The sequence below is a fragment of the Symsagittifera roscoffensis genome, chromosome 4, assembly GCF_963678635.1.
Source record: "Symsagittifera roscoffensis chromosome 4, txSymRosc1.1, whole genome shotgun sequence".
Taxonomy (NCBI): domain Eukaryota; kingdom Metazoa; phylum Xenacoelomorpha; order Acoela; family Convolutidae; genus Symsagittifera; species Symsagittifera roscoffensis.
This window is the reverse complement of record NC_087065.1, coordinates 33,042,958-33,067,492: the sequence shown is the minus strand read 5'-3', so window position 1 is coordinate 33,067,492 and position 24,535 is coordinate 33,042,958.

Here is a 24,535-nt window from a genome sequence, read left to right as displayed (position 1 = left end):
TGAACCGTTGGGCTTCAGTTTCAGTTTTTCTTCTACTTGCTTTTGCAAAGCGCACTTGCAGCGTCTTCGTTATAAAGTTCATCCAGGTCTCCGTCTTCCATTGAGGGTTTCAATGAAGTTATAACCAATTTTTTTGATAAGACCATAAAAACCGGTTCCCAGTGGACCACTCTGGTGTATACTTTCCTGGTGGTTTTCTATGATTTCTCGACAGGGGTTTGAACATGGGTCTTGTGTTGTTCTAGGTTATATTGTGGAAATTTTTCTTGAGTTTTTTGAGGGTGGGGCAGTGGAAGTGTGAGGGTGCAGTTGGGGGAGCGGGGTTTTAGCTAGGGTTGGGGGATTGCATTTATGCTTCTTGTTAGCTGAATGAAATTGGGAGGTGCAGCGATGGCAGCTGAAGTCATGGTATAAATCACTGCTGCGGGATAGGCCGCTGCATTTTACATGCATGAAGCCTGGGAATATGAAGCACCAATTGATTTTTTTTGTACAAAATAGTCTTCTTCGCATATTCTTTCTTTAACAAATAAGGCAGTGTGTTTGAGTAGCCAATTTGGCCAAGTTAGCAAGAGAAACTACAGATTAAACTTGATACAAAAAGTGTAAAGAAATCACTACCGTAGAACAAGAAAAGAATAATACTACGGTAGATTATTTGAGAGGTTAAGTTTATGTTGAGGATGGTGAAACAATAAATATATGTGTGTACAAATCCATTTATCAAATAAAACAACACATGATTATGAATTTTAACTTTGCAAATTACTTCAGATTTATTACAGTGCTGAATGGTTTTAAGGATGATCAGTGTCTTGGGCTGAAACTTTTTAGTGATTTGAGTTAGGCTGAAACTCTGCTGACCTAATTTTTGTGGATACAGCCTGTTGTCATTGTATCTGTCAACTATTGTTACTCTATTAAGGCGCTTTGGTCTGTATTGCAAAACTGTTTCAAACAGATAAAGAAGCGTTGTGCCGCAATAAGAGTGAATTGTTAATTTTACAAGGGCTGGCTTGATATATTCGTCCTTGAAGTTCTTGAAGGAATTGGACAAAAAAAAAGAAAAGAAGGAGTGCTACAAAATGACGTCGTTTAGGACGTCGATTCATCAGCTCACTCGTTCTTGCGTCTAGTTACGTCAGAGAAACTTGACTTGCCTACGGCTGGGACGGCGAGATTTGGTAAGATACGTCAGTGATGGAAGCCCAGCGCAATTAAAATGAAATTACACAAGAGGAAATTTGAACTATTTAATAAGTTTATCACAACAATTAGGCCAATTAGGTTTTATGTTTTGAGACAGGCAATAGAAAATAACGTCACCAAGCTATGTTTTAAAATTGGGTATAGAGTCTACAGAGCTTATTAAGGTAGAGAAGGGAACTGATAAGGTTTCAGGGTTTGAGTGATTTAAAGAGAATGGTAAGAAAAATGGTGTTTTTTGGATTTTGTAAGAAATTCAAATTGTTTCGCAAAAATTTCGTGACGCGTTATCTAATTAGTAGAAATCAATGGTTAATTACGTTTACGTTGTGAAATGATCATATAATTTTTTTTGGGTCGATTGTAGGTCCATGATAAGAGTTTTTGGGCAAATATTGAGATTTCTTACAAATAAAAATAAAAAATTTTCTAAAAACCTTCAAAACATTTTACGATTTGTTATGAAATTGACATGATAAATGTTTTTTCTGAATGATCCTACTTTTTAAAAAACTGCTTTGTTTTTCTGAAACTATGATAAAACATATCTCAAACGGAGCTGAAACTTGTGAAAAATCATAATTTGAAAAGTGTTACGCACAGTACTGTCATCAAATTAAAATCAACATCTAACCGAAAATCTTTTTCACGCTTTATATCTACTTTGCTGCTCTTGTTTTGTCCTAGAGGATATCTAAGTTGTAAACAACATCAGTTCAAGAAATAAATTATAAATTTCATTTTAAAAATTCGTGAACACTTCCATGATTCGGTTCTAACTTGGATTTTTATGAAAGAAAAATCAAAATACTTTCAAAAGAGACCAAGTTAAATTTAATATATGCAAGAACAAATGATTGAAAGCGTTGGTTATTTTTGAGAAAGATACACTTTTCTGCTTCTTCACCGTGAACACATATTTTATCCAGATTTTTATAACAATTATCATCCTAGTTTCTTATATGAAACAGATTTGCAGGAATTTTCCATGCCAAATTTCAGAAACTTCAATTTTTTAAACGAAAATAGCGGATGTGTACACTTTTCTAAGAATACGAAGTTGTTCGTCATATTCATTTGTTCTAGTCCTATTTGAGTCTTGTTATTTCACAAAAATATTTCTACAGCAAAGCTTCGTAGTGGTTTCTATTTGACCATTCAAGTAAATATACAACAATTTGTACGCAGACTTTCGGTTACTCCTCTATCTACTTTTCTCTAATAAAACTGTTTTCATTTGAAATTTACCACTAAAAAGTCAATTTAGTGAAAAAATTGTATCAATTACCCAATCATTTTCGTCTCCGAAATAATTTTAAAAGGATTCTGCTTGAACAGTTTAAAATTTTGGTAAAATCATAAAACGATGGAAACAAAAAGTCGACAAAATTCCACGATGTCTCCATGTGAGAGTTTTGGTTTTCAATTTTTTCTTAGACTATTGTTCTTAACCAAAAATCGCGAACAATTTTTCCAAAATTTACAAATAATTCAAAAAAGTTTCATTACTTTTTTTCCTGCAACTTCAAAATTAACGATTTTCTGGTTACGTCTTGATCTATCATCTCCCAATTTTAGCGGTTTTCTATCTAATTTGAAAAACATTTCATTCAAAAAATGACTTTCAATTGGATAACAGTATCCTTTCAGCGAACGTACACTAAGCAAATTTAGCATCAAAAAACCGTTTTGCTAAAAAACTTCTGAACCAGATAAGTGCTTATTTTTCTGTTGTCCCTTGACTTTTCGAAAAAAAATTTAGTTTAGAGTTATATAGCTCTTAGCCAGGAAACTCAATCAAAACAGTCCCATTTTTTTCTTAATTTTTTTCTAAAATCGTTGGTAAACAATTAAAAAATTTTGAATCGCAATAACCTTCAAGATTCTCCCATAAACTTCGATACTCCATGAATGCACTCAAAGAAAACCAACTAGGAAACCTAAAAAGAGAAAGGAAGCCAAACATTTCAACTATTCAATGTTAAAATTTTTTATTGAAAAACTTTTCGCAAACACATTTTGACACATATTTTCATAGAATATGTTTTACTAGAGTTTTGAACAAATAGAATCCCTGTAAGCAAGCTACCAATGCAGTTCTCTCACTAAAAATTCAAGAATATCTAAATTGATTTGCCTTGAGAGTTTTAAGATAGTTTGAACTCGATTGTTGCTGGACTTATCATCAATCAGAACCTTTGAACAAAAGCAACTTTATCAAATGTGTATAGAATTCTAGATTTTTCAAACTCAGTAAAAAACAATTGTACTAAATTGTTTTCTATTTGATTTTGTATAATCTTAAATTTACCTTTTCTCAAGCGTGTTTAGCGATTGCTGAGTGTCTTTCTCTTATCATATAGAAAACTATCTTGACAGGGAGAATGCTGCTTCTTTATGCGAATTCTCAGTTCCTCGCTGCTATATGTAGAAAAATAAAATTCGAACACTTTGAAACTCCTTAGCTTTTACGATGTCTTGACGCAATTTTACGTGTCTCTAACACACTCAAGACATGTAACTCTTTCTTTTCTATTTATCTCAATAAATAAAGAAAATACTGGAGAACAAATGGGTGATTTCGAAAACCCCAAACAATTTAGTAGGAGACTGATTGACCCAAAAAACATAAAAATTGAAGAAAACGGAAAATTTCCTGACCAATGGTTTAAATTTGAAAGAAAATGAGAATGGTGTAGCTGAAATATAAATCAACCAATCTGAATGAAACCATGAAACTTTCAAAAAATTTGGTATCATCCAATCAGAATCAAGCTTTACTTATCAGTAGATTTTCAGCAGTTTTAAACCATTTTGATATAAATCAATTAGAAATGGGCATTCCATTTTTTGAAATTTTTGATTATATTCGCTAACAGAATGAATTTTTCACGGTTGAAATTTTTATTAAAGAGGGTAAGTTCAACTAGATGACCAGACACCTGAAAAAGAATGACTACTTTAATTTCATTGTCTGCTCCTTAACACTAAAAGCCTGATCGATCTTGGAAGAAGGATGAAGCTTGTAGCTGCAATCAGCTCGAGCACCTACGTGGCACTCTGCCTCACTGAAACCTGGCGTAACAAAAACATCAATGACGCCGAACTGTATCTAAACGACTTTAACATCTTCCGCAGTGAAAGAGAACCATCAAACGAACGGTCCTCACGCCATGGTAGTGTGCTGATAGCTATTAACAAGCGTTTTCCCGCAGACAGACTCATTATCCAACTTTCCTTGTGTTGTGTCGCAGTTTAAGTCCAAAGGTCGAAGCCTATCACAGGTTGTACTTTCTACAACCCACGAAAAACAGCCTATATCGTTGTTCTTTTGCCGACTACGAACAGATATGCAGTTCACTGCTACAACAGAAAAAGAATCCAATCATCTTGTGTGGAGACATGAACTTCACCAACACCAACTGGGAAATCAACCAGAACTCCGATAAAGAAGAAATTGACGCAGTGAACTTCATTGACCAATTTAATGCACAGCAAATTGTTCATCTTTCTACCTGTGGTAAAAACACTCTTGATGTGGTGTTTGTCAAGAATATTGGCGCGGAAACACATATAGATAACACATTTGAGGAAATCTACGACCTCTCAGACCATAAACCGGAGTCAATGGGGCTATCGTTAAAGGGAATGAAAAACAAACCAGTGTACGAATGCTTCTAGAGTTTCTGCTCAGCAGATAATGATGAAATCTGCGACTACTTGCTCGCCAACCCTTTCCAATCTCAAAGTCACACAAACATCAATCGAATAAACTTTGAATACAAAGAGTACTGCAATAAGGTTATTCAGAAATTTGTTCCACGGAACACGGCACTCCGATATAGTGTACCCGTCTGGTATGGTGTGTAACCCGTCTGGAATGTAACCCAGAATTGGTACGCAGACGACGGACACCCAGTCGGTGAATTAAGTAATCTACGAACACAATAGAATTTTAATAATTTGCGTGATTTTCTTCACGCAAAAGATTTTAAATAATTTTAAAGTTAGTTTGTAGTTAATGGAAATTGTTGGCAATATCTTTCCAGTCAAAGAATCTGACTGAAGTTATTAAACCTAAAATTGCTCATGTTGAAATCCGATTTTATCTGTTTTCTGATGTCTGAAAAAAATTATTTCTCGAAATGTTTTTTGACCGATTTAAAAGCTCAAGATCTCCGGTATTGCCATCAGCTTGGCCTGAACTATAGTGGTTTCGATTGCTTTGGAAAATAATGAAGCTAGTCAAGCAAGCTTTTTAATCGTTAAAAAAACTTGCAAGAAAAAACGGTTGAAGCTAGTTTTTAAAGCAATGTTTTTTCTTACCTCCAATTGCTTTGTAGAAATCAAATTTTTTCCAAAAAACTATTGAGACGATGGAAATTTGAGAGCTAATAAAACTATGCCATTTTAGTAAGCCAATTCATTGAACAATTCATTGCTCATATTGAAATCCGATTTTATCTTTTTACTTAAAGTTTCAAGTTATTTTAAGGAGCGAAAGTTTTTATGAAGTTTTAAGATTGTTCTAAGCAATCAATTCAAGCGACTTTAGTAATTTTGATAGCAAGCGATTCGACCAAAGACGTTTTGTACTGTTTCAAGTAATATCTATGACCAAAACGTTTTGCAAACAATTCAAGCTTTTCTAAGCAAGCCGTTGAATCGATTAGAAAAATCAAATGTTTCATTGCAAGCCATTAAACGGATAAAAAGGAAACTTTGTTTGTTTATTTCTTACCATGAACCAACCCATTCGCAAAAAAAAACTGTTTTTCCAGGGAAACCTGTTGGTTCCAGCACGCCAATCAACAGTCAAGCATTGAAAAAATAAAGTTAATTCAAGATACTACTTCAAATACTTGTTTTGCAAAGTCTCGGGTTATCGGAACACGCTAAGCAATTGAAGCAGTAACGTTGCGACTTTTTTTCCAGTTATATTTAGTGCAACATATTACCATGAACTTTAAACTTTTTCTCAACGAGGTGTTTAAGCAGTAGAAGCTTGAACAATTCAAATTAGATCAAAACGCGAATCGTTACAAGAAATCTATGAAAAAAATTTGTACTCGAGCTTTTTCAGCAATTCATCTTTCTAGTACTCCAATTATTTCATAGAACGCATCAATTTGCATAATTTTAAGTTTTTTTGTTTGCAATTTTCAAACGGTGAAATTTGGTTTTGCGAAAGTTGTTTGATTAATTCAGATTGTTTTGCAAAAAAGTTAACTTGATCAAACAAACTATCGAAGCGACGAAATTTAAACACATTTTAAAGATGTTTTCCTTTCTTGAATTGCCTTGTGAAAAAAAAAATTGGTTGTTAAGCTGTTAGGAAATGATCAGGAAACAATTCGAATCGCTGCATGATTTTCGCAAAAAAAGTTTGAATCGCTGCATGATTTTCGCAAAAAAAATTTTCAAGCAAATATGCGGAGCGACAGAAGTAGTTTTGAAATCGTTTTCACTGCTTGAGCTGCTCTTCAAAAAAAACGTTGTCCGAAAACCCATTGGAGCTATGGTACTATGAAACAAGCGGAAGCTACTTCGCTTCCTCAAAAGCTTGCTTGAATTTAATTTTTGGTACAGTTCGCAGTTTGTTATGTTTTTTTTTTCAAACCTAAGGAAACTATTGAAATGATGTACAATTAGAAATATAATATTAGAAATATAGTTCATAGAACAAACAAAAACAGAGTCATGATTAGTATCAACTTCAATCTTGATTTAAATTCAAAAATAAAGTTTTTCAAACCTCGAGAAAAGTAAGTTTGACTTTTTTTCCAAGTTTCAGACACCAAATTTCCTGAAAATTGGTAAAACTGATAGACAAATTTATATCAACTGAAAATTCTTCTTAATATTAGCTTTAATTACTAGATGCTCTGATCTTTCCGCCTAATGGCCTAATTTTTTTATTTAAAAAATCACAAAAAAATAAACAGAAATCATAAGCTTTTAAAAAGTAGAACAATTTTGTTGTCTTTTTTGTAATTCCCCCCTATTTTTAAGTTTTATTTTTTGAACCATGGTATTCAAATTGTTTAATGCTAATTGCACGGCAATGCGCTGTTTTGCTTGACTGCTATGAGTTTGTATCAAATCAAACTCGATGGTTTTTGGGTTAAAATTACTAATGATAATCTGAAGTGATATGAAAAATTGGCGATAAAATTATTAAAAAAATCAATAATTATGTCATAGAGATTTGAAACATTTTCGCAAAAACGTGAACATGCATTTTTTTATGCGATTCATTATATTTTTGCATTGCAAAAGCTCGAGTGTTTAGTTTCTGATCAAACTCATTTCCTTTTTTTTGCTATGACTTTTTAAAAGTAGCGAGAACAGATTTTTTACAAAACATCAATTTTTTCCTCGAGATGCAATGATGCCCTGAGTTTTTGAAATAAAGTATGTCAGAGGGAACTGATATTAAGAAAAGTTATGAGCAGGCAATCAAGTCTTGAATTTCTTCAAATAAAATCAATTAAAATTTTTGAAAAAATTAATTGAAGCAATTGAATCGCAATTTTTTTTCTACCTCAAATTTGTGTGAAAAACAACATTTTATGATAAGCGGGCGCTCAAATGATGAAATTTTTGATGAATTTCAAGTTTTTTTCTTATTTTGTCTCGATTCGCAATCCTGAAAGTTTTCTTTGAAAGTCTTTGAGTTGAGTTGTCTATTTGTTCAACTTCGAAAAAATTCAAGTTGAATGAATGGGTCTCAAAATATATAGCACGCCAGTCACGCATTGAAACACTTGAAATAATTAACAATTTTCATAATGAACCGAGTTGCACAGAATTGAAGTTTTTTGAAATGATTCTATTGTAAAAATTCTCGAAAGATTCTCGATTGCAAATATTTTTTTGACAGGCTTTCAAGCAATGAAAACAAAAAAACTGTGAGGTAACTTTTGATTTTTTAGTCGGTCTGCAAAAAAAAACTTAATTTTGTGAGCAAGCTAGTCCAGCAAAAGAAGTCTGAAAAAAAAGTTTTTATTTTCCGATAGCAAACAGATTTGAAACTTCCAGAGATTAAATTGTGAAAATATCACTTGAATTCATTGCGCAAATAAAATTTCACAGAATTTTTTTCCGAACTTGCACAAAAAGGCAACGAAGTTTTAAAAAAATCCAGAAAAAATTTCTCGAGACAACAGTTTCGGAAATTGATCTAATAGTTGTTATAAGCAAATCAGTTCGCAAAAAAAATCTAAGATTTTTTAATCAAGCTATTCAAATTACACCAATCTTATTTCAAAACTTTCGTCGATGCGCAAACAAATTTTTTTTTTCAAACCTTCAAAGCGATGCGAATAAAAACTTCTAAGTTTTTCGTTCCGTAAAATAATTTGTAAAAATATTCCTTCGAACAGGCCAACTGTTTTGCGCGGGCAAATCAAGCATTGAAAGATAAAAAATAACTCAAAACATTTTAAGTGTTCGGTTTGCCAATTTCCCAGCTTCCTGAACACACCCATCAAAAACTGAATTATTTAATTAATTCAGTTTTTCCTTAGTAAATGAATATGCATTAAAAATAAGCAAAAAATGTTGAATTTACCTCAATTGCTTTTTTCAGGGTGATCATGAAAGAGCATAAAACTTATTTCTTTCAAAGCAACAGTTGTTAATTGTAAACAATTAAGGTCACCTTTCTCTCAACTTGACTTTTGACATTACAGCCAAGCTGAAGGTCGATCTTCAACTCTTGCATCTAACGAAATCGCACTTTCTCATAATTAAAACTGCCCAAAGGACAGATTTTGTCTCTGAAATTTCAGACATCAAAAAAGAAAAACCAGTTGAAGGCAAAAGTAGACTTCGAACATTAGCGCCGTTTGTGGACAACTTCGGTATCCTGCGTTCTCGTGGACGTCTCACGCGTGCCCCTATCATGCTATCAGCTAGATATCCAATCATTCTCGCTGGTGAAAACCCCAATGTTCGCCTGCTGTTAGCTAACATCCATGTTCTACATTCCCACTGCGGAAAGGAACAAGCAATTGCCATAGCACAGGAAAACTACTGGATTCTTCGCTGCCGCGTCGTGCTGAAAAGTATCATACACAGTTGTATACCCTGCAGAAGAATGCAACAACAAGTCGACTACCCTCAGATGTCAGATCTTCCAATTGATCGACTGCCATCAAAAAATCATTTTCCTTTTGCAACGACTGGATTGGACTACGTTGGACCTTTTCCCATCATCCTTCAAGGAAAACAATACCAAGCGTATATTTTACTGTTCACATGCTTAGTGATCAGAGCTGTGCATCTTGAAATCTCATTAGGACTATCGACAGACAGCACTCTTCTTTGTATCAAACGCTTTTTGCCCGGCGAGGAAAACCATCGAAAATGGTTTCTGATTGTGGGACAAGTTTTGTGGGCTCCAATTCTGAGCTGAAGAAATGTCTAGACAACTTGGAAAAGAACAAAGAATTTGTGGAAAGCATCAATCAGCTGGACGTATCACTCGAATGGAAATTCAACCCTCCTGCGGCCCCTCATTTTGGTGGTTCTTGGGAACGACTAGTTCAGATATTTAAACTTTCCCTGTACAAAGTCATCGGATCAAGAACACTCTCCTATGAAACACTGGCTACTTTCACGACCGAAATTGAATCAACCATGAATTCACGACCTTTAACCAATGTGTCTGACGACATCAAAGATGATCTGCCTCTCACTCCCAACCATTTCCTTCTTGGTCGTGGAACTCCAAATTTACCGCCTGGTATCTTCAAGGACAAGGATTTATCTCTGTCAAAATCATGGAAAGCATCCCAACTACTCGCAGATCACTTCTGGAATCGCTTTCTTCGAGAGTACTTACCAGGTCAGCAGAAACGATCAAAGTGGACTTCTGCGACTTCCAATTTGCAACCCGACGACATGGTCTGGATGTTGGAGGATTTTACACCTCGTGGACTGTGGCCTCTTGCTAAAGTGGTGGAAACCTTTCCTGGACAAGATGGAATAGTCCGCTCAGTGAAGCTGAAAACGCCAACTGGATTCAAAGTTCGACCTGTGGTCAAATTGAGCCGCGTTTTCCCAGTTTCGCAGTAACCAAGCTCCAAATAGCTAACCAACCAAATAATCACGCAACTCAGCCTTCAACATATCAACTCGACAAAGATGAACAAATCTACGACTCGTCAATTCAACTAAGACAATCAGCTCAACGATAGACAAACCAAGATGAAGATGAAAAAGAACAATTTCTGGTTCCCTTATCTACTGGTTCCCTTATCTTTGTATTTTACCGTATCCTTACTATTTTATTCAATACTTTATTTGCAAGCTCTGCAAATGTGGGCGGGTGTTAATTGTAAACAATTAAGGTCACCTTTCTCTCAACTTGACTTTTGACATTACAGCCAAGCTGACTCACTCGTTTCTCTCAACTTTTCAAAAACAGCATGACTTACAAGGAAATGACAAACTTTCAGGTAAAATAATGTTTCAATTTATACGAAAACTCGGGATTAATATCAACTTTTCTGAATAACCCCCTTATTAACAGTTCCCCTTTTTCTAACGTTCGCCTTTTAGTATTCCCCGTACCATGTAATATAATATCCCTATTTATGATATTATATTTACCTTAGTTTTATCCCTGATTTACTATTGTATTATTTTTCATGTACTTACTCAACTGATGCCCAACTGCATGGAACTCCTTTGACTCAACCCTTAAAACTACCCTTACTAACAATTGGTGTACTACTCTCCTCAGGTAATTTACCCAATTATTATAACAGTTCAAGCATTTTAGTTTTGGTTTCTTTGATATTTTTGAAACAAATTGATGGCGCTAATTCCAAGTTATTCGTTGCAAACTATTTCGAAGTATCCATTGAGACTATAGAGCACATCAGTTCAATTGAAGTTATTAAGCCTAAAACTGCTCATGTTGAAATCCAATTTCATCTTATTACTGATGTCCAAACGAAAAAAAAATGTTGACCGAAATGTTTTTTTTTCGAACGATTTAATAGCTCAAGATCGCCAATATTGCCATCAGTTTGGCATTAACTATAAAAAATTGAATTGCTTTGGACAATGCGAAAGTTAGTCAAGCAAGCGGTTTAATCGTCAAAAAAGGTTGCTTCGCAAAAAGAACTCTTGAAGTCATGAAACAAGGAAAACTGTGAGGTTTTTTTTTGATTTGTGAGTTGGCTTGCAAAAAGAACTAATTTTTTTGAGCAAGCTAATCCAGCAAAAGAAGTCTGAAAAAAAATTTCCGATGGCAAACAGATTTGAAACTTCCACTTGATGTCATTGCGCAAAAAAGAATTGTCGTAAATTATGTTTTTTCGCGAACTCGCTCAAAAAGCAACGAAGCCTTCAAAACATCCAGAAAAAACTTCATGGGACAGAATAGTTTTGGAAAATGTTCTTATAATTTGGAAAAGCAAATCAGTTCGCAATTAAAACTAACTTTTGTAAATCAAGCTGTTCAAGCGATGGCACTTCAAATTACACCAATCTTTCCAGACAACAAATCAGTTTGCAAAAAGTGTTTTGTAGATTATTTTAAAAGTGTTTCAGGTATTTATTATCTTTTGTCGAAGCGCAACTAAATAATTTTTATTTTCGTCGAACCTTCAAAGCGATGCGAATAAAAACTTCTAAGCTTTTTCGTCCCCTGAATTATTTTTTAACAACATTCCTTTGAACAGGCCAATTGTTTTGCGCGGGAAAATCCAGCATTGAAGGATCAGAAATAACTCAAAATACTTTATAAAAGTTCGGTTTGCCAATTTCCCAGTTTACTGAACACACCCATGAAAAACTGAAAATATTTAACTAGTTCAATTTTTCTCAGTTAATGAGTATGCATAAAAATTGGAAGTTTTTTATGCAACAAGTCTTGAATTTACTTCAAATAGTTTCTTCAGGGTAATCTTGAAATAGCGTAAAGCTCATTTCAAGCATTTTGAAGCAACAGTTCAAGCATTTTAGTTTTGGCTTCTTTGATATTTTGAAGGAAATTGTGTGGCAATAATTTCAAGTTATTCTTAGCAAACTATTTCAAAAAATCCATTGAGACTGAAAATTAGGGCCTGGGAATTTAGTCGACAAATAAATTACACGACTTTAAAGAAACGGAATTTACGGACAACCAGTAGTTACTCAGCGAAAAGATAATATAAGTCTGTAAACGAAATTCACGCAATTTGCACGCAAGTTATTGTCTAAAAGCCATTGTTTTTTGATCGTCTAATTTCCTGTCGTCTAAGTTCCTAAATCTCTTATAGAGCATATCGGTTTGAAAAATGTTTTAATTTTTTGATGCTTTTCAAATAGAATTTTAATAATTTTAAAGTTAGTTTGTAGTTAATGGAAATTGTTGGCAATATCTTTCCAGTCAAAGAATCTGACTGAAGTTTTTAAACCTAAAATTGCTCATGTTGAAATCCGATTTTATCTGTTTTCTGATGTCTGAAAAAAATTATTTCTCGAAATGTTTTTTGACCGTTTGCCATCAGCTTGGCCTGAACTATAATGGTTTCGATTGCTTTGGAAAATAATGAAGCTAGTCAAGCAAGCTTTTTAATCGTTAAAAAAACTTGCAAGAAAAAACGGTTGAAGCTAGTTTTTAAAGCAATGTTTTTTCTTACCTCCAATTGCTTTGTAGAAATCAAATTTTTTCCAAAAAACTATTGAGACGATGGAAATTTGAGAGATAATAAAACTATGCCATTTTAGTAAGCCAATTCATTGAACAATTCATTGCTCATGTTGAAATCCGATTTTATCTTTTTACTTAAAATTTCAAGTTATTTTAAGGAGCGAAAGTTTTTATGAAGTTTTAAGATTGTTCTAAGCAATCAATTCAAGCGACTTTAGTAATTTCGATAGCAAGCGATCCGACCAAAGACGTTTTGTACTGTTTCAAATAATATCTATGACCAAAACGTTTTGCAAACAATTCAAGCTTTTCTAAGCAAGCCGTTGAATCGATTAGAAAAATCAAATGTTTCATTGCAAGCCATTAAACGGATAAAAAGGAAACTTTGTTTTTTATTTCTTACCATGAACCAACCCATTCGCAAAAAAAAAAGTTTTTCCAGGGAAGCCTGTTGGGTTCAGCACGCCAATCAACAGTCAAGCATTGAAAAAATAAAGTTAATTCAAGATACTACTTCAAATACTTGTTTAGCAAAGTTTCGGGTATTCGGAACACGCTAAGCAATTAAAGCAGTACTTTTTTGATTTTTCTTTCAATTATATAAGCAAAGTATTTGCAAGAATTTTCAACTTTTTCTCAGCCATCTGTTTAAGCAGTAAAAAGTTCTCATCAGAAAAAAATATTTGTTATTGATATTTTGTGGGTTAAAATTACTAGTAATAATCTGAAGTGATATATAAAATTGGCGACAAAATTATGAAAAAAAAATCAATCACTATGTCATAGAGATTTGAAACAACTTCGCAAAAAAACGTGAACATGCATTTTTTTATGCGATTTATTCTAATTTTGTAAGGCAAAAACTCAAGTGTTTAGTTTCTGATCAAATTCATTTCCATTTTTGTTCTTGCCATGATTTTTTAAAAGTCATAGCGAGAAAAGATTTTCATAAAACATCAATTTTTTCCTCGAGATGCAATGATGCCCTGAATTTTTTGAAATAAAGTATGGCAGAGTGAACTGATATTAAGAAAAGTTATGAGCAGGCAATGAAGTCTTGAATTTCTTCAAATGAACTCAATTAAAATTTTTGAAAAAATTGAAGCAATTGAACCGCAAATTTTTTCTACCTCAAGTATGTTTGAAAAACAACATTTTATGCTAAGCAGGCGCTCAAATGATGAGGACTTGAGGAATTTCAAGTTTATTTTTTTTGTCTCGATTCGCAATCCTATAAATTTTTTTTGAAAGTCCTTGAAGTTATAAAATTTAGAAGTCTGTTAAGTTATAGTTCTTTTCATGTATCATATGAAAAGAACTTGAAGGGTGATCTTGAAGTAGCGTAAAGCTTATTTCTTTCGAAGCAAATTATTTATTCTTTGCAAACTATTTCGAAATAGCCATTGAGACTATAGAGCACATCAGTTTGATAAACCCTTTTAGTTTTTTTGACGATTTTGTTCAAGCAATGGAATTTTAACCAGCTCAAAGTTATTTTATGGTATTCCAAAAAATATCTATGAGCAAAATGTTTCGCAAATAAGTGCAGCTGATCTAAGCAAGCTGTTGAATCGATTCGAAATAGTAAAGGTTTCATTGCGAGCCATTAAACGGATAAAAACGAAAGTTTGTTAGTTAATTTCCTAGCATGAACCCATTCGCAAAAAAAACGGTTTTTCCAGGGAAGCCTGTTGGTTTCAGCACGCCAATCAACAGTCAAGCATTGAAAAAATAAAGTTAATTCAAGATCCTTCAAATACTTGTTTAGCAAAGTTTCGGGACTATTTGTTCAACTTCGAAAAAACTCAAGTTGAATGAATGGGTCTCAAAACATTTAGCACGCCAGTCACGCATTGAAACACTTGAAATAATTCACTTTTTCATAATGAACCGAGTTGAAAATTTTTGAAATGATTATATTGGAAAAATTCTCGAAAGATTCTTGATTGCAAAAATTTTTTTTGACAAGCTTTCAAGGAATGAAACAAAGAAAACTGTGATGTAACTTTTGAATTTTGAGTCGTTTTTCAAAAAAAAACTATATTTTGTGAGCAAGCTAGTCCAGCAGAAACCTGAAAAAAAAATTTTTTCCGATAGCAAACAGATTTGAAACTTCCAGGGATTAAATTGTGAAAATATCACTTAAATTCATTGCTCAAATAAGGTTTCACAGAAGTTTTTTTCCCAAACTTGCACAATAAGCAACGAAGCTTTACAAAAAAACCCAGAAAAAACTTCTTGGGACAACAGTTTCGGAAATTTATCTAATAGTTTTGATAAGCGAATCAGTTCGCAAAAAAACTAAGCTTTTTTAATCAAGCTAATCAAATTACACCAATTTTATTTCAAAATTTTTGTCGATGGTTAAACAAATAATTTTTCTTTTCGAACCTTCAAAGCGATGCGAATAAAAACTATAAACTTTTTCGTTCCGTGAAATAATTTGTAAAAGTATTCCTTTGAACAGGCCAAATATTTTGCGCGGGCAAATCAAGCATTGAAAGGTAAGAAAAACTCGAAATACTTTATTGAAATAACTCAAAATACTTTCGGTTTGCCAATTTCCCAGCTTCCTGAACACACCCATCAAAAACTGAAATATTTGAATAATTCAATTTTTTTCTTAGTAAATGAATATGCATTAAAAATACGCAAAGAATCTTGAATTTACTTTAAATGGTTTTTTCAGGGTGATCTTGAAGTAGAGTAAAGCTTTTGGAGGAACAGTTCAAGCATATTAGTTTTGGATTCTTTGATATTTTTGAAGCAAATTGAAGGCGATAATTTCAAGTTATTCGCTGCAAACTATTTCGAAATATCCATTGAGACTATAGAGCACATCAGTTTGAAAAACCTTTTAGTTTTTTGACGATTTTGTTCAAGCAATGGAATTTTAACCAGCTCAAAGTTATTTTATCGTATTCCAAAAAATATCTATGAGCAAAATGTTTCGCAAATAAGTGCAGCTGATCTAAGCAAGCTGTTGAATCGATTCGAAATAGTAAAGGTTTCATTGCGAGCCATTAAACGGATAAAAACGAAAGTTTGTTAGTTAATTTCTTAGCATGAACCCATTCGCAAAAAAAAACGGTTTTTCCAGGGAAGCCTGTTGGCTTCAGCACGCCAATCAACAGTCAAGCATTGAAAAAATAAAGTTAATTCAAGATACTTCAAATACTTGTTTAGCAAAGTTTCGGGTATTCGGAACACGCTAAGCAATTAAAGCAGTAATTTTTTGATTTTCTTTTTCAATTTTATATAGAGCAAGGTATTTGCAAGAACTTTAAACTTTTTCTCAACGAGCTGTTTAAGCAGTAAAAGCTTGAACAATTTAAATTAGATTGAAATTGTTCTAAGCAAGATGTTGAATCGATTCGAAATCCGCCATCAAACGGATTGGTTAGGTTGGTTATTTCCTACCATGAACCAAAAGGAAAACTTGTTTCGTTATTTGCTACCTTGAAACAAAAGGAAAACTTGTTTGGTTATTTCCTACCATGAACCAAATCGCAAAATATTTAAGGTATTCGGAACACGCTAATCAATTGAAGCAAGAAACTTTTGATTTAATTCGAGCAGTTTTTAGAGCAAGGTAGTTTTTCTCAACGAGCGTTTTAAGCAGTGAAGCTTGAATAATTCAAATTAGATCGAAACCGAAATCATTACGCGAAATCTATAATTTTTTTCGAATCAAATTTTTCAAGCGATTAAACTGTATAGTACTCCAATTATTTCAAAGAACGCATCACTTTGAATAGTTTTATTTTTTATGACGGCGGTTGTTCAAGCAATGAAGTTTGATTTTTTGAAAATAGTTTGAATAATTTAGGTTGTTTTGCAAAAAACTTAATCAAGCAAACTATTGAAGCAACGAAACTTTCAAAAAACTCATCTTAAAGTCGTTTTCCTTGCTTGTCCTGTTTGCAAAAAAAATAAAGTTGTCCAGTAAGCTGTTAGCCCGGACAATTTTGAAACATTTCGAAGTGGTTTGAATAGCTGCATGAGTTTTGCGATAAAACTTTTAATTTTTCCAAGCAATTACTCGGGGCGTCAAAAGTAGCTTTACTTTCGTTTTCATAGCTTGAGCTGCTCTTCAAAAAAAAGTTTGTTCGGAAAACCGTTGAAACTCCGAAATAAGTTGAAGCTACTTAGCTTCTCAAAAGCTTGCTTGAATTTAATTTTTGGTACAGTTAGCAGTTTGTTATGTTTTTTTTTTTTCAAACTATTGAAATGCTGAACAATTAGAAACATAAACCGGTTCATAGAATAAACAGAAACAGAGTCATGATTAGTATCATTTTAGTTCTTCAAATTTGATCTAGATTCAACTATAAAAATTTCAAAAACCTCATTGTCGAGAAAAGTAGGTTTGATTTTTTTTCCAATTGTAGACTCCAAATTTCTTGAAAACTTGTAATATTGACAGATCAATTTATTTCAACTGAATTTTCTTCTTAATAGTAGTTTTATTTACCACTCGTTCTGATGTTTCCACCTAATGACATAGTTTTTTTATTAAATTTTTGTTTAAATCAAACAAAAAGCAAAAGTTACTAAAAAAATGAAGTTTAATTGTTTTTTTTTTATATAATTCCCCCCTTTTTTAATTTTTTTTTAAACCATGGTATTCGAATGGCTTTCTGCTGATTGCACAGTAATACGCTGCTTTGATTGAGTGCTGTGTGTTTATATCATTAAATTATCAGAAAAAAAACTTTCGTAATTGATATTTTTTGGGTTAAAATTACTAATAATAATTTGAAGTGAACTATAAAATTGGCGATAGAATTATGAAAAAGTATCAATAATTGTGTCATAGAGATTCATAATTACTTCTTAAAAAACGTGAACATGAAATTTTTCATGCGGTTCATTATAATTTTGTAGAACAAATGTTCGAGTGTTTAGTTTTTTATCAAACTCAGTTCCGCATTTTTGTTTTGCTTGGTTTCAGTTTAGTAGATTCTCGAAACAGAACAATTACTAAGTCCTCCCAGTCGTCAAACTCTGATCTAGCAGCTCAAGTGTCCAGCGCAACGACGCCATTGTTTGACGAGTATGCAGAATCTGATTTAGACGAAGGGCTAGAGTAAGTGTATCTTAAATTTCAAATAATATAAAAACCACTCTTGCGACTTAAGCACACTGCAGCTGATAACCTTTTCCAGCGTACTGTGTGTTTCTTTTCCAATATTTCTGCTTTGTTTTCAGGTCATGGGAGACTGGCTTCATAGTATTGGGTTGTCTATTTGGAGCCATAGGATTCACGGCATTCCTCATCATAGTGACCAGATGGTGCAAGTCAGACTGTTGTCCCAAAGAAGCCAAAGAGGTGATTCGAAAGTCACTTCTGCCAATAAACAGACACAAGTTTGCAGAGGAAGAGGGCGATGACGAAGATGATGACGACTCTGACAAGAGTTCATGCATAAACTTCCGATCCGACTACTCTTTAGAGTCAACATAACAAAAATAACTCTATTCATGTACTTACTTAACCGCAAAACTTGTGAGTCCATTATATCGATTATTTTAAGAATATAAATAAGCATTCCTTTTTTCTTATCCAAAGTGCTTACAATTTCATCAAAGGCTGCATCTATCATCAGCTCAAGTTTAAATAAATTTTCTCGACAGTTAGTTTTTTTTAGTGCTCCGACGAACCCGTTCCTCTAATCCATCAACTTTGACTACCTAAAAGAAGCTCATAGGGAGTCCAATACGGTATCATAATAAAACCTTTATTGAATTGGAGCTGATTCGGATTCCAAAAAACAGTGTCAGGACAAACTAGGTTTGATAGTTTTCATTTTTCAGACTGAAGTAAGCGGAAACAAAATTATACAAGACAAAATTAAGCGCAAATTCTAGATTTTCTGTGTAAAATGTCTGTTATCAATGTGCATGTTGGACAACATTTCCTTCGAAATTCAGTCAAGTTTTTGCACTGACCGAGAGCAAATGAAAAAAGCAGAGCTACTATCTGTGAAAGTATCAATATCTAATTTCTATGACTTAAAAATGTAATCCGGGTCTGAAAATGCCAGTTTTCCTCTTCTGCACTAAGTTTTGCATCGTAGTGAAACATTTCTTGAATACCCGGCATTTTCAGACCCGGATTACATTGGTAAGCCATTAAAACCAAATATTGATACTTTCACTGATGGTAGCTCATATCGTTTGCTCCTGGTCTATGTACAATTTTTACTGAATTTCGAAAGAAAAACTGTCCAAAACGTACAGGCATTTTAGGGAGTACTGCGTACTTTTTAGATCAATTTAGCAATTACAAGCCCAGTTTTCGAGTAATAAACACAGTTCTGCTGCCCTTTATCTTCAGGAACAAACAAACACTAAATTTTTTGACTGAAGTTTTGTAGCAAAGTAAAAAAAGCTATATATATATTCTTTTGATTTTTGAATATTTTTTAAATTTTTTTTGGACTTTTTTTATCATTGGAGCTTCTTCAACTTTAATTTTTGTAATCGGAGCATTCTGTTAGTATTTCGAGCCAAAATTGAACTTTTGGTCACAACAAATCCTTTTAGTTATATGATAAATTCTCTAACTTATCTCAATATCGCAAAAAAAAAACGGTTCTAAGATTTTGCTCTAAGACAAACTTACAGTTAGGAGTCTTTTTACATTTCGTCTTTTAATTATCTCGTATTTTTTAAGGCAATAACTAATAGTTTCACGTGTTGGTTAAAATATTTTTAACTGACTAAACAAATTGCTGTTTTACTGGTGTAAATTTATGGCGCCTCTCACACTTTAACTAACTGTTGTTGACTTTACCCCCCTCAAAACTAAAATAGCTCCCCCCTCAAAATTAAAATAGATTGGCGCCTTTAGAAAAATTTTAAGGTCAATCAGCCAAAAATGAATATCTCAAAATAGTACAAGGGGGGACCATTTTGGGTCGGCAGGGGGTCAAATCCCTGAGGGGAGGCGGGGGCGTCCGCCCCTCTCCCTAAATCAACTACTGAAAAAGATGATAATTAAAATCTTTAAAAATTGTGAAAAAAAGACAGTTGGTGAGAAAAGACTGCTAAGGAAAAAGGTAATATTTTTGAAAAATAAGATCATTTCAACAAAAAAAAAACATACTAGTTTTTTCAGAAAAATTTTACTAATTTGAATTTTTGATTGAATTTGAAAAAAATGAATAAATCCACAAAATTGTTGCGGCTCATTGATTAAAATGACGAAAGAAAAAGAAATTTTTTTGTGTAGAACAAGTACACGGTTTTCAAGCCAAAACAATATCCGAGTTTTAAAAATCCGAAAAATGAGAACTATGTATTAAATTTGTTTGAAAAACATCATAGATAAGAACAGCTAATTTTCATTTATGACACTAATTGAAAGCCAGAAAAAAAACTGGCGAAAACACTGTGGCGGGGAAAAAGTTCAGTAGAATTTTTATAAGGTTGAAAAAGTCTAATGGAGAAAACGTTAGAAACTTAAAATGTGAAAAAATCGCAGCAAACTATCAACTTAGAGCAAGAAATATCAAAAAACTCAATTGAAAATTGTGTAATAAAACATTTTTCCACTACAGATATTTGACACTGTTTTGAATAAGTTCATTTTCATGTTTGAATTTATTTGAACATTTGAAAAAATCTTTAAAAACAACTAAGAGAGATTGTATTCAAATCTTCTTTCTTGACAGCCATGTAAAAATGGAGCCTAGTCTTAAAATTGTGAAAAGCAATTCTTGCACGAAGTGTGAAAACGAATTCGCAAAAGGTCACTTGACTGTCCATCCAGCAAAACAAATCATCTGTAAAAAATGGATTTTAAAGAACAGACTGCCGAATGCTGCAAATCGAGAACAAGACGCACTGCAAGTTTCATAAATTACAATGCACAACATGATATCTGCACAAACATCCCGTAAGACATTTCTTGTTACGAAGACCAGAATTCGCGTTGAGTGATCACTGCATGGAACGAGAACGATCAGAGCGATAACTACTATTTAGTGTAAGAACAAGTTACGATCAAAACGGGCTAGAAACAGAAACTTGTGTACATAGGATTGGGCTGAGAATAATTCTATCGGCGAATATACCAGTACACTCTGCCAACCCGGTCAAATTTATATAAAAAAAAACATTCTCTACGGTTTAAACTCAGTTATCCTAATTGAAGATAACCCGGTGAAAAATAAATCAAATTAAAGACCTGTATTGCGGATTTACGGAGGACAAAATCAAATTTTTGGGCAATTTGTGGTCAAAACGCAACCCAATGGGTGGGTTTAATTTAAAAAAATTTCATCACAGTGGGACACGAAAGAAACCAATTGGAAAACCACAACGTTCAAACCTGAGGATAGAACTGCAGCTGAAAAATCCCAATGACAGCTTGTTCTGTCAACTAACTACCAATTGGAAGTAAGTCTCATAATTTACCGTTTTACACGGATAAAACCTATAAAATATTTAAAGGTCTACTGAATAGGATCGGCAAAATTTTTAACGATAGCCTAATAACCCAAATTCAAACAACTTTCAAACCGGTCCAAGCAAAAGGCAGAAGAGTCTACCTCCTAGTACTAACAGGATAAAATAACAATATTTAGAAATTGAAGACCAAAGAACACATCGTAAAACAGAAAAACGCAATAAAGCCTAGTTTATTAGCTCAATAAATGTCACAAGAAATAAAAACGGACAAAAAAATTAGCTCGAGACAGGAATTCTAAATGATCAATTTTCAAAAAATAATTATCAGATTCCAAATATCCACAAACTGATAAACAATTTAGCTTTGCAATTGTCAGAAAAACCCACCGGACAAGTATGCGTCCGCAATTTATGAGCATGGCAATATGCCGAACGATTTTCAAAAGGTCAGGGACTCACTTTTATTAGAAATTTCATTTTAAAACTGTTACATTGACAAAATTTTAATAGCCCCAAAAGGTTCATTTGAAGAACGCAAATCATTTGGGACAAAAACAACCTTAGAAAAAACAACAGGACGGAGAAATGGGGCAAACTAGAGTTATCTCACAAAGACATAGACTGATTAGGATTCAACGTATCCGAAGTAGGAGTGCGAACGTTGGTCCGAAAACTGAGGCAACAAAAAAACTTCTCATTCAGAAAAGCATAACTTAAATACGATGATTTTTTTTTAGTAAGAAAATCAGTAGGTCAAATTAGTTTCGAACTTATCAATGCTTAGCTCTCCGCTTAAAAATCTTTTAAGCAAAACAGTTCTATCTTTCAAAGGAAAACCAATCATACTCTAGCTTTTCTAAATCTAAAAGCATCAGTATGTCCAATCTGCGGCTAAACCTCTCTTAAATAGGAAAATTCGATCTTTCAATGGAAAACCAATCATACTTTAGCTTTTCAAATCTAAAAGCACAAACTGAAAATTTAACGGAAAACATCCATTTTGACTTAGACTGAAAAAAAGACGCTTCCAACAGCAGATTGTGAGCAACACTGGGACATTACTTGGGCTGAGTGGAAAACAATTGAGTTCGCATTTAGCTTTTCTAAGTAGCTTCCGGCAAAGTTGGTCCTCAGAACTCAGCAGAAATTTCAAATAAGTTACAACTCAGAAGTTGAAATAAACACGGATCACAAAGCGTTACTTTTGGCAAGTTTGGATAATCAGGGCAAAAAGTATGCACAGTAGACACTCCCGATGGGTGAACAGACTTCAACCTCTCAATTCTTATTTACCAGGTAGGGACATCGATTTCACCGATTTTTCATCAAGATTTCTCTCGATCAAAGTTTTATCACCTTCACAATATAGCGATGAAATTGCTGTGGCCTGAGTTGCAGAGAAACTTCATTCATTAGAAAAAAATGTTATTGGTTTTCATCAATCTTGATTTGTACAGCCTGTATTCTCCTCGTTCATTTTGCCTGGTGTTTTCTAGCGAATCAATTTTATCTAATGTTTCCTCTATATCGTAATAGCCCTTTCTCATTGACAAAAGAAAAAGAAGATCATGCATATCGACATATAGACTGAGTGGTAGTATTCTTAGGGAACTCCACAATTTTAGGGAACTTCAGAGGCCGATTCCAGCAGAAATTTCAAATAAGTTACAACTCAAGAGTTGAAATAAACACGGATCACAAAGCGTTACTTTTGGCAAGTTTGGATAATCAGGGCAAAAAGTATGCACAGTAGACACTCCCGATGGGTGAACAGCCTTGAACCTCTCAATTCTTATTTACCAGGTAGGGACATCGATTTCACCGATTTTTCATCAAGAATTCCCTCGATCAAAGTTTTATCACCTTCACATTATAGCGATGAAATTGCTGTGGCCTCAATTGGCAAAATTCGAGAAAAATAATGTTGTAAATATCAATTCTGTAATTGAACCGTCCGTCGGTGGTTTTATATTCAATTATTAAGAGTAATATTCCATCAGGAACATTTTATTCGACCAATTTGAGTGATTGAGAGCTAAAAACTAATTTGCTAGACTAAATTTAAACTTTTTTAAAATTATTATTACTTCTTTTGCTCAGTCTCTCAAGTTTTTCAGAGAAAGAGTCACGGGGCCAGATGGCCGTTTCATTGGATGACAGCTTTCTTAAAGATGCGTCTTTTTCTTGCTTTTCTTCTTGGTCGCCTGGTACCCCACTGACGAACACCCCGATCAGATCGACTTTGGTGGCCCCATAGTGGAAGTAAGAGTAGTAGTGAAAAATTTAGAGACAACTCAAGGGTTCTTACCCAGATTCAAGTTCATTAGTTTAGTTTTATCTTGTTTGTGATGTTACAGTTTCCACATCTGCATATTATTCTCCATGTGCATTTTTTTCCTCGGAGCAGTGTCGAATAAAGAAGTGCCAGTAGATTTTCTGCAAGATATCTTCATTAAGTTCGTTGCCGAAATTAGAGTACGTTCGTTATTCGTAGTTGCAGAGAAACTTCATTCATTAGAAAAAACTGTTATTGGTTTTCATCAATCTTGATTTGTACAGCCTGTATTCTCCTCGTTCATTTTTCCTGGTGTTTTCTAGCGAATCAATTTTATCTAATGTTTCCTCTATATCGTAATAGCCGTTTCTCATTGACAAAAGAAAAAGAAGATCATGCATATCGACATATAGACTGAGTGGTAGTATTCTTAGGGAACTCCACAATTTTAGGGAACTTCAGAGGCCGATTCCACAAGCGACATATCGTCTGCAATTGACCAAGATCTGAACCTAGAAAATTTCGATCAAAAATTAATTGGATCACAAGTTTTTAAAACTCTTAAAAACTTTAAATCATAATCTTCAATGGAGCGTACACCCTTCTTAAATTCTCCTGGTCTACATAAAGACTCATTTTGATACATTTTTGGCATGATTTGACTCTTCAAATAGTTATTAGTTTGGGCTTAATTTATGATTGACTAAAAAGTCAAAAATGACCCGTTTTTAAGGTAAAATTTTGAGCCCAATTTTTTCAAAACTAATTGAACCATCTTAATTTATCGCAAAGTCCAAGCAAGTTTTCTCTTCGTCGTTTTTTTAACCTAAAATCAATCTAATTTGAGAAAAACGCTTTTTAAACTCAAGTTTTTTGCGTTTCGTCCGGATAATTTAAACAGCACTGTCCGGGCTCCATCCATGCTAATTCTCTTTTCATAAAAGAATACTTGCCTCATTTTTTATTGCATGCTTAAAATATTATAT